At 35.6% G+C, this 16,460-nt stretch overlaps 1 long non-coding RNA gene across 1 annotated transcript in view; it reads right to left on the bottom strand.

Annotated features, from left to right (window-relative positions):
- Positions 1–2,014: 2,014 nt before the first annotated feature.
- LOC133619019 (uncharacterized) overlaps positions 2,015–16,460 on the bottom strand; it is a 29,641-nt gene continuing 15,195 nt past the window's right edge. Inside the window, exon 3 of the long non-coding RNA XR_009817380.2 lies at positions 2,015–2,330. This is a non-coding gene — a long non-coding RNA (uncharacterized lncRNA). The remainder of the gene's footprint in view (positions 2,331–16,460) is intronic.

The raw sequence follows: 16,460 nt of genomic DNA, 5'->3' as shown, positions 1-16,460 counted from the left end.
TTTTTTTAACTACTAAAAATAAACAACCAATAGAATTGGTCAAACACAGCATATTTTGGCCATCTGTTTTCAAGCATTGATCTATTCAGTAGAGACCGATACAACACAATCTGTGTTGAATAAAACTGAAGAATGTAGAATGTTTTATGTAAAATATACAAAACTAATTGTTCTTACTGCTTACATGTCTGATTGTATTACATGTACTATTATAACATTGTAATAAATTCATCAAAATAATCTAAAAGACATTTTTTTTCAATTACATTTTTTATTGACATCAGACATACCTATCCACTACATCATATTTGCATACATCATACATCTATTGTCTGCACTAAATGTTAAAATATTTTTTTGTTTATATTCCAACGATGCTACCCTTTACCGCCAAAAAAGAGAAAAACAGCAAGAAAACAAACCAAACCAAAGTAATAATAATATTTACAAATAAATCAATTATAAAAAAAAATCATAAATAATAATAAAACATTTAATAAAATAGTATAAACAGATAGGGCAAAAAAAATAAAAATATATATATAGACATATAGGGTGTACAATCACTAATCCGAGAAAATAAAATCAGGCTTATGAGGCGTGACATCATTGACCCAGTTTTCCCAGTATGAATTACATTTCTCCGATTTATAATTAATAAAAGCCGTCATCTTCTTCATTTTATAAATGTCCATTGTAAGTTCCATCCATTGTAAATAAAGTTGATTTGATTTGATTTGATTGCTTCAAAGTTCAAAGTTGACCATTTTTAAGTAAAGTTTTTTTTTTAATAATCTCTTTTAAAATAACTGATTTGAACAAACTGTGTCCCATAAATCAGAAAATGAAAGTAGAAACCACTCTGTAAAATGTGAACAATTTAAATGTTCCTATTAGTGTTAAGCATTTTAACAATCGATCAAAATATAATTAGTAATTTAATTAATTCGATGATTACAACATTTGCACCACGGTGAAACAGGGGTTAGTGCTGTTGCCTCACAATAAGAAGATCCTGGATATGATCCCCGGGCTCGGTGTCTTTGTGTGGAGTTTGCATGTTCTCCCTGTGACTGTGTGCGTTCCCTCTGGGAACTCCGGCTTCCTCCCACCTCCAAAGACATGCACCAGGGGATAGGTTGTGTGTGAATGTTGACTGTCTATCTGTGTTGGCAAGTGTGCAGGGTGGACCCCGCCTTCCCTGCTGGGATAGGCTCCAGCGACCCCGAGAGGGACAAGCGGTAGAAAATGGATGGACTTCAATGTATTATTTTATCACACAGATAATTAATACTTATTACATATCCTAATTAATACTTATTTTGAACATAAACCTGATTTTATCATTGTTATTGTTCAAGTAATATTTTAAAAGAGATGCTTTGTCCCTCCGCTTTCAAGCAAAGATGAACATCACCTCACCTGTGTCAAATAAAAGAGACCGTTGACACTTTAAATTGGCCACTAACGTCCTCCATTTCCTGTTTGTGTCGCCGTTCCCACCCTTTTTGGTTTTTGATTTTATGGGAGGCTTGAAAACCCGGCGCAGGGAAAGGTGTGGCCTTGTCGGAGTCTTGTAGGCCGGCGTTCCAACTCCCAACCGAGCGCTGTTTGAGGTAGTAGATGATTAAACAAGACCACGACAGGTGTAAACGCAACCTTTGTCATGGACGGCCTTGCACGTAGCCTGACTCGCCCACAGGGAAGGTCCACGCCGGCTCACCTGCACGTGTGTGTTGTTATTTCACATGATGTCATATCATCCTGACACCAGCCTCAAGTGCATTTGACCCCTACGCAGAGCCCCTAATGGTTGTGGCCCTAAAGAACCAAATCGTTTTTATCCCAAGACAGTGAAGGAATCGTATTGATTTATTTGATGCTGCCATCTAATGCATGAATAAGAAGTCCAAAGTACTTTTAAAATTGGACTATCTAGTGAATCACAGCACACGACATAAACAGATGCTTTCGTAGTTATAGAATCTTGATGCTTTTATTTTGGAAGGTTGGAAAGCGGTTACATTCTGATGACTGGTTAAAAAAAAAAAGAAGCACGCCTGGAAAGAGCCATCAGCCAGATAAGAGCATCCATCCATCACCCATTTGAACTCAAGGGTTCTAAAAGCCATTAGATGCTGATAAGGCGGACAGGAGGGCACAATTCTTTACGCATCAGATCTGTCCTCTGCGAGCTATAACTGGGGTACTACGTTGTATAGTCCCATTAACAGTCATTGGACTTGTGTAGCATAGAAGGGAGTAATTGTTGTGTACTCACGGTTAGACAAGATGGAGACAACTGGAGTAATAGAAGTAGAAAGTCCAGTCTGCAAGTGGTAGAAAGACTTGTTAGAATTGAAGAAAGTAGTACAGTACCGGTAGTATATTTGTACTCAAAGAGTTAAGACTAGCAAGACCAACCAGGAGAAAGAGCCAATAGTTGGTAGTTTGGAGTAACTGTAGTACAATACGATAGGTAAATCTGAACTGAAGAGGGTAGTTTGTGTGCCGTAGTAATAAAGGTACCGTATTTTTCGGAGTATAAGTCGCTCCGGAGTATAAGTCGCACCGGTCGAAAATGCATAATAAAGAAGGGAAAAAATATATATACGTCACACTGGAGTATAAGTCGCATTTTTTGGGGAAATGTATTTGATAAAACCCAACACCAAGAATAGACATTTGAAAGGCAATTTAAAATAAAGAATAGTGAACAACAGGCTGAATAAGTGTACGTTATATGAGGCATAAATAACCAACTGAGAACGTGCCTGGTATGTTAACGTAACATATTATGGTAAGAGTCATTCAAATAACTATAACATATAGAACATGCTATACGTTTACCAAACAATCTGTCACTCCTAATCGCCAAATCCCATGAAATCTTATACGTCTAGTCTCTTACGTGAATGAGCTAAATAATATTATTTGATATTTTACGCTAATGTGTTAATAATTTCACACATAAGTCGCTCCCGAGTATAAGTCACACCCCCTTCATATAACTATGAAAAAAAACTGCGACTTATAGTCCGAAAAATGCGGTAGTAGTAATAGCAGAAAGAGTTGAGTTGAGTTTCAGTTGATTTGGAACATGCAAGCATACAACATGATACATCACAATTTCCAGTTTCTCTATTCAACATGTTTGAAAAGGAGTAGGAAGAAGCAGAGTATATTTAATCCTACCCCTTTTCCTTGAAATAGTAGTTGCTAAAACTTTTGTTCACTTCCTTTCTCAATGTATTCACAATATGCTCCATAAGTAGTAACAATAAATATAAATAAACAAAAATTAGTGAAATAAGTTATATTTCATATGGTGAGATGAGTAAGATTATCTAGAAAATGAATGGATGGATGAAATAAATTCAGAATGTTCATTATGGTTTTTCTTCTTTGTACTTTGTAAAAAAACTTTTAAGTTTGAAGAGTTTCTTGAAGTGGATCATATTAGTGTGTTTGATTTCTTTGCTTAATCCATTCCATAATTTAATTCCACATACTGATATACTGAAGGTTTCAAGTGTTGTACGTGCGTACAAATGTTTTAAATTAAATTTTTCTCTAAGATTATATTTCCCCTCTTTTGTAGAGAAGAATTGTTGTATATTCTTGCATAGCAGATTGTAGATTGCTTTGTGTATAATTTTAGCTGTTTGCAAATTCACTATGTCGTGGAATTTCAGTATTTTCGATTCAATAAATAAAGGGTTGCATGTTCTCTATATCCAACTTTATGTATTATTCTAACTGATCTTTTTTGTAACAGCGTTAATGAATGAAGTGTACTTTTGTAGTTATTTCCCCATATTTCTACACAATGACTCAGATATGGTGACACTAGCGAGCAGTAAAGAATATGAAGTGATTTTTGGTCTAGAACATGTTTTGCTTTATTCATTATTGACGTTTTTCTTGCTACTTTATGTTGTATATTTTTTACATGAGATTTCCAGTTCATTTTATCATCAGTCATTATACCTAGAAATTTGGTTTAATTTACTCTTTCAATTTCTATTCAATCTATTTGTATTTGTGTTTGACTTTCCCTTCTACTTTTACCAAATAGCATTATTTTAGTTTTACTGAGATTCAAAGATAGTCTGTTTTTGTCAAACCATGTTTTTTAATTCGTTAATTTCTTCTGTTATTATTTGTATTAGCTTATGTGTGTTCTCTTCTGAACAAAACACTGTTGTATCATCTGCAAATAATACCAACTTTAAATCAGTAGTAGTTAAGTTGAGTAATAAAGTAGAATGGGAGAAGAAGATGAAGGAGAATACAGTGGTAGGAGTCAAAGGCATCGTAAGAGTAGATATAGTAGTAGGAGTATGGTCATAGTAGAATGACCAGTTGAAATCAGAGTAATGAGAGTCAGTATAAGGTTACTGTAGCAAAAGTAGGTTGAAGTAAAAAAGTAGCAGTGATAGTTGCAGTATGAGTAGTTGGAGTATATAATACTAGTGGTGGAAAGGGAAGCCTCGCTGGAGTAGTTGAGGTTGATAAGGTCGTAGAAAGAGAAGTTTAAGGGAACATGTCATGCATAAAACTACAAACCCCGTTTCCATATGAGTTGGGAAATTGTGTTAGATGTAAATATAAACGGAATACAATGATTTGCAAATCATTTTCAACCCATAATGATTTGCAAATCATTTTCAACCCATATTCAATGTGAATATGCTACAAAGACAACATATTACAACATATTTGATGTTCAAACTGATAAACATTTTTTTTTTTGCAAATAATCATTAACTTTAGAATTTGATGCCAGCAACACGTGACAAAGAAATTGGGAAAGGTGGCAAAAAATACTGATAAAGTTGAGGAATGCTCATCAAACACTTATTTGGAACATCCCACAGGTGAGCAGGCAAATTGGGAACAGGTGGGTGCCATGATTGGGTATAAAAGTAGATTCCATGAAATGCTCAGTCATTCACAAACAAGGATGGGGCGAGGGTCATCACTTTGTCAACAAATGCGTGAGCAAATTGTTGAACAGTTTAAGAAAAACCTTTCTCAACCAGCTATTGCAAGGAATTTAGGGATTTCACCATCTACGGTCCGTAATATCATCAAAGAGTTCAGAGAATCTGGAGAAATCACTGCACGTAAGCAGCTAAGCCCGTGACCTTCGATCCCTCAGGCTGTACTGCATCAACAAGCGACATCAGTGTGTAAAGGATATCACCACATGGGCTCAGGAACACTTCAGAAACCCACTGTCAGTAACTACAGTTGGTCGCTACATCTGTAAGTGCAAGTTAAAACTCTCCTATGCAAGGCGAAAACCGTTTATCAACAACACCCAGAAACGCCGTCGGCTTCGCTGGGCCTGAGCTCATCTAAGATGGACTGATACAAAGTGGAAAAGCAGTAATCTACCACATAGTGAAGGACATACACTATTTGATTTCCTATTATGCAGCTCATTTTTATTTGACAGTTATTGAAATATTTTGTGTGACATCATGCACAAAAGTGCACTTTATTTGTTTTAAACTATTGTAGTGGCGTTCTGTACAAAGTGCACTTTAATTTAGTGTTGTTTTGATATGTCATCTTAGTGACATCATGCACAAAAGTGCACTAATAGCTTGTTTTAAAATGTCTCTGACAATCTTGCACTTTCTGTTTTGAAATGACATGAATGTTTGTGCCACTGCTTAATAACTGTTTAATAAATACAGTTTTGGTCAATTGACTTAGTTGTGATTTCCTTCTCTGCATGAACGTTTAAAAGTAGCATATATTAATGCAGTATGAACAAGAATGTTTTAATGTAGACACATAGAATCATCATACTGCTGTGATTATATGCATCAAGTGTTCATTCAAGGCTAAGGCAAAATATCGAGATATATATCGTGTATCGTGACATGGCCTAAAAATATTGAGATATTAAAAAAAAGGCCATATCGCCCAGCCCTAGTTGCAACCATGGAGGACGATTTGGAGCGGTTCTTAGTGTATAGAGAGGTCAAATCAATAAACTTCTCCCACGGATGATGGTTCCTCCATCGCTGTGTCTGTTTTACTTCCGGTTCACTGACAAAGGAAAACAACCTTTTGAGAGGAAGTATTGCGAGATCTCACAAAAGTATTGCCAGATCTTGCACATTTTTTCCCCCTCCATGTCCCTTTAGGGGCTCCGTAGCATAATGCATGGCAAGTAGCAGTAAAATGGCAGGTCGGATGAGGATGATGATAAAATGATAATATCGGTGGTGATGAACGCATATTAATATTAGTGGTAATATATGACTTGTAATTAGAGATGTAAATGCGCTAAAATGTAATATCGGAAATTATCGGTATCAGTTTTTTTATCTGTATTTTTTTATTATTAAATCAACATAGAAAACGCAAGATACACTTACAATTAGTGCACCAACCCAAAAACCTTCCTCCCCCATTTACACTCATTCACACAAAAGGGTTGTTTTTTTCTGTTATTAATATTCTGGTTCCTACATTATATATCAATATATATCAATACAGTCTGCAAGGGATACAGTCCGTAAGCACACATGATTGTGCGTGCTGCTGGGCCACTAATAGTACTAACCTTTAACAGTTAATCTTACTAATTTTCATTAATTACTAGTTTCAATGTAACTGTTTTTTATATTGTTTTACTTTATTTCTTATTCTAGAAAATGTTTTTAATTTATTTATCTTATTTTATTTTATTAATTTCTATTAAAAGTACCTTATCTTCACCATACCTGGTTGTCCAAATTAGGCATAATAATGTGTTAATTCCACGACCGTATATATTGGTTGATATCGGTATCGGTTGATATCGGTATCGGTAATTAAAGAGCTGGACAATATCGGAATATCGGATATCGGCAAAAAGCCATTATCGGACATCCCTAATTGTAATGGCAGCTGCAAGATTATATAACAAACTGTATACAGAACGTTATCAATTATGGTACGAGCGTCCCACACAGGAAAGACTGACATGTCCATCTTTCATCTTCTCACGTTTTGAGTGTGAGCGTGCGTGTGGAAAAAGTGGCCTCATCGATGTCTGTTGTTATTGTTTCCAGCGCTAGTGTCTCCATCCTGTGTGTGTGTGTTTTGTCTGAGAACAGAAGGTCGGCCCTGGACGCCGTGTGACTTTCCTCTCAATCAGCTGCTGCATGACACTTGGCAGCCTTGGACAACGTCATTGATAGCAACACACACACTTGGAGGGGAGGGTCTCTGTTTTGCAAGGGTGATGCTGCGTGTGTGTGTGTGTGTGTGTGTTGTAATGTGGTGTGGTGGAGTGTGTGCGTGCAGCTGGTAGACCTTGCAGGCCCCCTACTACTAGTGCTGCTGCTGCAGTCAAGGTCAGTTTAAGGGGAGGATGTGCAAGAATTAAACAATCATTTTGACTGTTTTATGATTTTTTTTTTTACATTTATTTTTGAGGGGGGCAACTTCATGAAGGGCTTACGAACCTTCGGTCAACAGGGTTTCTTTTCATGTGTTCAAATGTGAGGAACAAATAATAAAAGCCTCCAGGATGTGATAAGATTTGGAAGGCCAGTAGACACAGACGCACGCACACTGCTTTCTTTCTATGGCAGCAAAAAAGAAACCTTCTATTTGCTGGAATGATGCTTTTATCATATGACTGTCAAACACTATGCTGTATCTGCCATGTTTGCCCACGGTGGGAGTATAATAGCATAATGTTGTAACAGTATTATGGTATAACTGTATACAATGCATCCGGAAAGTATTCACAGCACTTCACTTTTTCCACGTTATATTACAGCTTTATTCCAAAATGTATTTTTTCCTCAAAATTCTACACACAATATCCTATAATGACAATGTGTTTTTTTATTTATTTAAACTTGTTAATCTATTAAAAATATAACAACTAAAAAAATTATGTGTACATAAGTATTCGCAGCCTTTACGCAATAAGTTGCGGACACAACTTACCACCTCCTCAGTGGCCTAGTGGTTAGAGTGTCCACACTGAGATCGGTAAGTTGCCAGTTCAAACCCCGGCTGAGTCATACCAAAGACTATAAAAATGGGACCCATTGCCTCCCTGCTTGGCACTCAGCATCAACGGTCAGAATTGGGGGTTAAATCACCAAAAATGATTCCCGGGCGCGGCCACCACTGCTGGCCACTGCTCCCCTCACCTCCCAGGGGGTGAACAAGGGGGGGGGGGGGCTGGGTTATTTTATTTTTTGTCATTAAGAAATACAATCATGTGTGCTTACGGACTGTATCCCTTGCAGACTGTATTGATATATAATGTAGGAACCAGAATATTAATAACAGAAAGAAACAACCCTTTTGTGCGAATGAGTGTGAATGAGTGTAAATGGGGGAGGGAGGTTTTTTGGGTTGGTGCACTAATTATAAGTGTATCCTATGTTTTTTATGTTGATTTAATAAAAAAAAAAATTGGAAAAAATTATATTTCATTTTTTTTAAATTTCTTGTGCGGCCCGGTACCAATCGATGCACGGACCGGGACGCGGCCCTGTGGTTGGGGACCACTGATATAGAGGATCTTGGACCACTGTAAACACATTGGCAGATCCTTGCATTGACACTTTAACCTTGCTAGCAAACGTAGAACACTGGGGTCCAAACGTGTGATTACATAACTGAGGCGTTCCTCAAAGCGCCCCTTTAAGTCCTCTCCTTTTTGGCAATTACATTTTTTTTTTGTAATGTAATTTATGTAACTTAAGGTGTTGCTGTAGCTTGTTTACTTCAGATGCAGTCAGTAATCATGTGTTCAACTTCTTTAGTTATACTAATGGTGTTCCTCAGGGTTCCATTTTAGGTCCTCTTGTTTTTCCATCAATTAGGCTATTCAACTTGTGGTCTGCTGATTCAGTTTAAAAAAACTTGTGAGAGACTCACTTTTTTGCAGCAGATTCTTAAAAAAAACTTTTTTTGCATATATATTTTATTGGATATATGTGATACATTACAATTAACTGTATACATTTTCTTATTTCTCACACTTCCTGAACGCAGCACAAATACCACAAGACGCATGAGATGAGAATCGTCACAGTCAGTGTTATCCTACTCTTTTGTTTTGCTAGACGTCGGTCAGCAGCTTTGGTGCTTCGGCGCTGCAAAGACGGCATGTTTACAGATCTGCTAGAACGCAGCCTTGTAGATGAGCGGTGCAGCCGCGCTGAACTACATGCTGTTATATCAATGCAAGCTGATAAATGCCATAATGGCGGCCACCAATAAGAAAAACAAAGACTAAGTCACCAACTTTGGACATTTTATTCCGCGGGCAAACAGACTAGTTTGTCACGTGCAACATTTGGCCACACGATAACTAAAAACGGTGTAGGAAAACAGGGGCAGAATTCTGGTTAGGGTAGGTAGATAGTTATAGCAAGAACCCAGATGATTTTTTTAATAACAAACAGGATAGCTAAGACCTGGCCATATTTTTTCTGTCATCTTCCTACTTTCAAATATGTTTAGCAATTCACAGAATGTATTAAATATAAGATGAGAACCGAGGTCAAGTCAAAGCAAGAAAACTATTGATTTTGGTCGGTGCAGGTAGTTCAAAACAGATGTCAAATGCTGTCATGTCATTTGTCAAGTCACCTGCTAAAATCATACATGTAAACCCTTCTCTTTCCCCAGGGTAATATTTTGCCCTTCTTCCCTGTCTAAATAATTTCCAGTATATGTACCGTATTTTAAATTTGATCATTGAGAAAATAATATCTGATACCATCAGAGCAGAACAGCTGTGAATATTTGCTTTTGAAAAAACATCAAACTGTCCAAAAATTAAAGGGAATTATTTCACCCCACGCAACAAAAAAATAAATTTCCATTTTTAACAACAAATGCTAACAGTCCTAAGTCATTGCAAGAACTAGGGATATCCGATATTCCGATATTGACCAAACCCTTAATTACCGATACCGATATATACAGTCGTGGAATTAACACATTATTATGTCTAATTTGGACAACCAGGTATGGTGAAGATAAGGTCCTTTTTAAAAAAAAAAAATAAGATAAGTAAATTAAAAACATTTTCTTGAATAAAAAAGAAAGTAAAACAATATAAAAATAGTTACATAGAAACTAGTAATTAATGAAAATTAGTAAAATTAACTGTTAAAGGTTAGTACTATTAGTATCCCTGCAGACTGTATTGATATATATTGATATATAATGTAGGAACCAGAATATTAATAACAGAAAGAAACAACCCTTTTGTGTGAATGAGTGTGAATGGGGGAGGAAGGTTTTTTGGGTTGGTGTACTAATTGTAAGTGTATCTTGTGTTTTTTATGTTGATTTAATAAAAATAAAAAAAAAATAAAAAAACGATACCGATAATAAAAAGAAAACGATACCGATAATTTCCAATATTACATTCTAAAGCATTTATCGGACATCTCTAGCAAGAACCCTAATGTTTTTGAAAAATATTTTTTACGAGATAGCTGAACTTTGAAGTCGCATCTAGTGGTTTTCTCTACTCAAGCAATTTTTGGTCAAATTGCGAGACTTTGAACTAAAAATGCTAAATGGATGTAAGAATTAATCGTACATGAAAAGTGAAGGCAAGAAGCCTACTGAGTATCTTACTCCAGTTGAGGTTGCTAAGGTTAGAGGCATTGATCCTAAAAATAACAATAAAAGGAACTTTTACAAAAGGCACAGCAAAAACTATTACTTTTTTTTTTTTACCTAGCTGAGATCAAAGCGGAAACTTTTTAGGCTCACTTCTGTTTGCCAGAGCAAGAGCTCTACTGATTTTGTCAACAGGTCTTTTATATGACAAGAAATCATCACAAAACCAACAAACTGTGTTCTCTCACCACTTAGATCAGATTGACTGTAAGTTAAAAACATTCACTTTGTGGACAAGAATCCTCAGTATTTTATGGCCCGGAGGATAAAGGTTAGTAATGATCGTTGGAAAAGATGAGGCTGTGCGTGAGACAAAAAAAAAGAAAGAGCAGGAAGTTGTCATCTATAGAAGGACACTTTCCAACTAGGCTCAATGCTGTTATTGAAGGAGTGTCACACACGCAAACACACAAAAATACACACACACCTGGCGGGATTCCTACTTGGGACTCAGGTCAGAGGGAGTCTCAAGAGCGAGAGGCGGTAATGAGTAACAGTGTTATATGGGCGACGTTAATGGTTAACGCGGCCCCGAGACGATGTGCCCCTAGTCTCCAGAACACCTGCAAGCCCCCACGACACCTGCAAGCCCCCACTTAGTTCTTCATCCACCAACAGAATGATCAATCGTATTGCATGCTGGAGTCACATGTCCTCATGGGAAATGTACCAAAGTGTGTTTCGAAAGATTCTCAAACCCAAATATGTGAAATTGTAGGACCTTCATTTGGTGCTGTTCCACACAAGTCCTGTAGGTGGCATTAATGCCAATTTCAAACAATTGCCAAGAGGGACAAGCGGTAGGAAATGGATGGATGGACGTTGAATGAGAGGAGGGTGTTGACTATGGGGTGCCGAATGTAAATATTCAGTCAAACCTTTCTAGTAAATATATTTCTCACATTCAACTCACTTTTTTCATAATTAACACACTTTTCTCACATTTAGCTCATTTTCATTACATTTAAGTTTAAATAAAATGTTGACTCTAAATTTTACATCTAAATCTTGAAACTAAACCTAAATGGTGAATCTAAATGTTACAGCTAAACCTAAATAGCAACTCTAAACCTAAATGTTAAATCCAAACATAATGAATCTAAATCTAAATGTTAAATTTAAACCTAAAATTTAAATCTAAATGTAAAATCTAAAACTAAATGGTACATCTAAACCTAATTGTTGAATCTAAAAGTTAAATCTAAACCTAAATTTTAAATGTAAATCATAAATCCAAATCTAAATGTTAAATCTAAAACTAAATGGCACATCTAAACCTAAATGTTAAATCTAAATGTAAAATCTAAACCTAAATGTTAAATCTAAACCTACATTTTAAATCTAAATCATAAATCTGGACCTAAATGTTCAATCTAAACCTAAATGTTAAATCTAAATATTAAGTCTAAACCTAAATATTAAATCTAAACCTAAATGTTCAATCCAAACCTAAATGTTAAATCTAAAAGTTAAATCTAAACCTACATTTTAAATCTACATCTAAATGTTAAATCTACACCTAAATGTTAAATCTAAAAGTTAAATCTAAACCTAAATTTTAAATCTAAATCATAAATCTGAACCTAAATGTTCAATTTAAACCTAAATGTTACATCTAAATGCTAAATGTAAACCTAAATGTTCAATCTAAACCTAAATCTTAAATCTATATATTAAATCTAAACCTATATTCAAATCTAAATATTAAATCTAAACCTAAATGTTAAATCTAAATGTTAAATCTAAACCTACATTTTAAATCTACATCTAAATGTAAAATCTAAAACTAAATGGTACATCTAAACCTAAAATTTAAATCTAAATGTAAAATCTAAAACTAAATGGCACATCGAAACCTAATTGTTGAATCTAAAAGTTAAATCTAAACCTAAATTTTAAATGTAAATCATAAATCTAAATCTAAATGTTAAATCTAAACCTAAATTTCAAATGTAAATCATAAACCTAATTGTTAAATCTAAAACTAAATGGCACATCTAAACCTAAATGTTAAATCAAAATGTTAAATCTAAACCTAAATGTTAAATCTAAAAGTTAAATCTAAACCTAAATTTTAAATCGAAATCATAAATCTGAACCTAAATGTTCAATCTAAACCTAAATGTTAAATCTAAATATTAAATCTAAACCTAAATGTTAAATCTAAACCTAAATGTTAAATCTAAACCTAAATGTTAAATCTAAACCTACATTTTAAATCTACATCTAAATGTTAAATCTACACCTACATGTTAAATCTAAAAGTTAAATCTAAATCTAAATTTTAAATCTAAATCATAAATCTGAACCTAAATGTTCAATCTAAACCTAAATGTTAAATCTAAATGCTAAATGTAAACCTAAATGTTCAATCTAAACCTAAATCTTAAATCTAAATATTAAATCTAAACCTAAATGTTAAATCTAAATATTAAATCTAAACCTAAATGTTAAATCTAAACCTACATTTTAAATCTAAATCTAAATGTTCAATCTAAACCTAAATGTGAGTACTAAATCTCTTCCCAAGTGTAAAGATAAAGATTTATAGAATGCCAATTTTCCACTAATCCGAGGCCTCTCAGCCGCGCCCACATCCGTGCCTGTCAGTGCACGACACTCCTAAATCTTTCTTACTGCGGAAGAAGGAAACATGACAGGTAATTAATGACAAATTAATGCCAACAAAGGTACATATTGTTAAAAATGTTAGCTCCAAACATGTGTGTGCAATGTGTGTTGCATAGACAGTGGAAAACAAGATGCTCAAAAAGCTGATCGCGTGTGACAATGCCTTAGATCTGTTCGAATAAAACATGTTCTAAATGGTTCAAAAACAAGATCATAAGCGAGTTTCCTTCATTTTCCATCGAGCCAAAACACACCCACAACTCAGACGGCGGTGCTGTCTGCTGTGTCGTGCTACAAGGAGCAGGAAGGAAGATAAAATGTAACACATGCGCCAGATCCAAACCTTTGACCAAATTATGATTTAAGTCACACTCACTTCCTTGATTACAGTATTTTACTGTGAAATACTACTGTTAATTGATGTAAAATATAAGAACATTGTAATTTTTTTACGACCATTTCTTGAAAGTTTACAATAAATTTGAATTACAGTATTTTACTGTGATAAAAACTATTAACTTAGACTTGGACAAACTTTATTGACCCACAAGGGAAATTGTTCCACAAAGTAGCTCAATTACAACGGATGGAAAGGATAATTTACACAAGGGCACAAAAAGAGAGCGAAAACAAAAGGTATAAAGTCGACTAAAAGTGTACCATAGTAGCAATATAAAATATAACATATTTATAATATTTACATACTATATTTACATTATATATGCTGTGAAATCCTGGTAAGATTTTACAGTGCAGATTGGCGTATTTCACATATCCATCCATCCATTTTCTACCGCTTATTCCCTTTGGGGTCGCTGGAGCCTATCTCAGCTACAATCGGGCGGAAGGCGGGGTACACCCTGGACAAGTCGCCACCTCATCGCAGGGCCAACACAGATAGACAGACAACATTCACACTCGCATCCACACACTCGGGCCAACTTAGTGTTGCCAATCAACCTATCCCCAGGTGCATGTCTTTGGAAGTGGGAGGAAGCCGGAGTACCCGGAGGGAACCCATGCAGTCACGGGGAGGACATGCAAACTCCACACAGAAAGATCCCGAGCCCGGGATTAAAGTTAAAAGTTAAAGTTAAAGTACCAATGATTGTCACACACACACTAGGTGTGGCGAAATTATTCTCTGCATTTGACCCATCACCCTTGATCACCCCCTGGGAGGTGAGGGGAGCAGTGGGCAGCAGCGGTGGCCGCGCCCGGGAATCATTTTTGGTGATTTAACCCCCAATTCCAACTTGTTTGAACCCAAGACTACTCAAGACTACTCAGGACCTTCGTATTGTGAGGCAGATGCACTAACCCCTCTTCCACCGTGCTGCCCGTATTTCACATAAGCAAATCAAATTGACAATTGCGTAATTTTGCGTGGCTAAACACGGCCAGGGGTAAAAATGAGTGCATAACATATTTTCGAGGTAATCAGCAAAAAATTGCTCTCTATTGTTTTTCCCTACATGCTACACAACAGCACCCCTAGCTGCGAGACTACTTACGTATGCAATAGACATTTGTGTACTTTTGAGTGACGGATCGGACTGAGTTAAAATGCATATAGGTTGGCGAGTTGTGCTTCATGAATATGCGAATGTTCACCTGCTTTGAACGGGAAAAGATCAGAGTTTGGAATGTTGAATTGTAATCTGCTCGATTATTGGCTCATCATCACCAAATCTGAAAATTAGCCGTGGCAAATTTTTGAATCGGAAACACAATTAATCAATCATTTGTCAGTGGTATGAAACCATTCTATTGTTGTTCAAACTTAATATGAAACTTGACAAATGAGGCTGTAATATCATTTCAAGAGAGCACTGATGCAATGCTTTTCGGAGTGTGTTTGTGTGTGTGCATGCACAGCAAATAAACCCTTGCACCCAACCAGACTGAGCAATGAGAGCGCTGGGCAAGTTGAAAAAAAACCCCAAAAACTGGGCTAATGTGTCTTTCTAGGCTTTAATAGTTTTTTGATAAGGGAATATCAGGAGATAAGTGTTGTCACTATCCTATCTAGAAACCGGATGCAAGCTTGATAAATGTACCCTGGATGAATGTGAGAGAAAACACTCCGTCGGTGTGAGGATGACACTAGGTTAGCATGTTAACACACGCACACAGTAGATACATGTATATGTACATGTACAGTATACAGGCAGGGCCAACTTGTAAAATAGATAACACTGTTATACTAAACAAATGACTATCGCCACTCGTTGAGGATTACTTTGGATTTGTTGACATATTGGAGTCATACTGATAGCCTCACGCCGTTGTCTAGCAACAAAAGTGGAGTGGCACGCGGATAAATGGGCTGAGGTGTTGCATTGTGGGTAATCCGGCGAGGGCGGAGAGCACATGGCAGCACGTGCTACAAAGTCAGTGAGGCATAATTCAAGTATAAGACGGAATATAATCATGTATCTATACAAATAAATAAATACATAGAAAAAAACGAGTATCTATGACACTGTTCTCGTGACAAGATATATAAGGAAAAATAACAAAAAAATAAAAGCTAAATTTTGCTTCAGTGCAATTAAGGTGACACCTCAGAGATAACTTTAAATTTAATGTAAATGTACTTTAGATGTATTATCTTTTTTTTTTATAATATGAAAAAATATTAAAACTACAGCAAAATTTAAGTATACATTTTTTTTCAACTATTTTCTAACACAATTGAATCAGAAAACAATAAATATATAAAGCTCCCTTCCAAGGTTTGCTTTTAAGTTTTAGTTAAGTTAGGGTGTGGTATTAAAAACTAATACAATTGTTTCTGACAGTGTATTCTTGTGACAATTTAGTAGGAAATTATATACATCTTTTTTCCCCTTTTTTTTTAAAAGTTTGCTTTCAAGTGTCAATACAGCTAGGGCGTAATATTCCACAAATGTTTTCACATTTATAATAACTAGTAATATATAATTAATCAAAAATGTATTCAAAAACACACAAAAAACAAACAAACAACAAAGTCGACTCGGCAGTTTTTCCACCAGAGGCTTGCATGAAAGCTCATGTGAATCCTAACACCTGAAACTCATTTCTCTTGCCCTGTTGTGTGTTGAAAGCAATTGTCACAGTCTGACAAGTATTTTATACAACACACCAGGGGGTGTAACTGTGTGAAAGAG

The sequence above is a fragment of the Nerophis lumbriciformis genome, linkage group LG19 (assembly GCF_033978685.3).
Source record: "Nerophis lumbriciformis linkage group LG19, RoL_Nlum_v2.1, whole genome shotgun sequence".
Lineage (NCBI taxonomy): Eukaryota > Metazoa > Chordata > Actinopteri > Syngnathiformes > Syngnathidae > Nerophis > Nerophis lumbriciformis.
The sequence above is the reverse complement of the archived record's forward strand: the minus strand, read 5'-3'. Positions and strand labels throughout refer to the sequence as shown.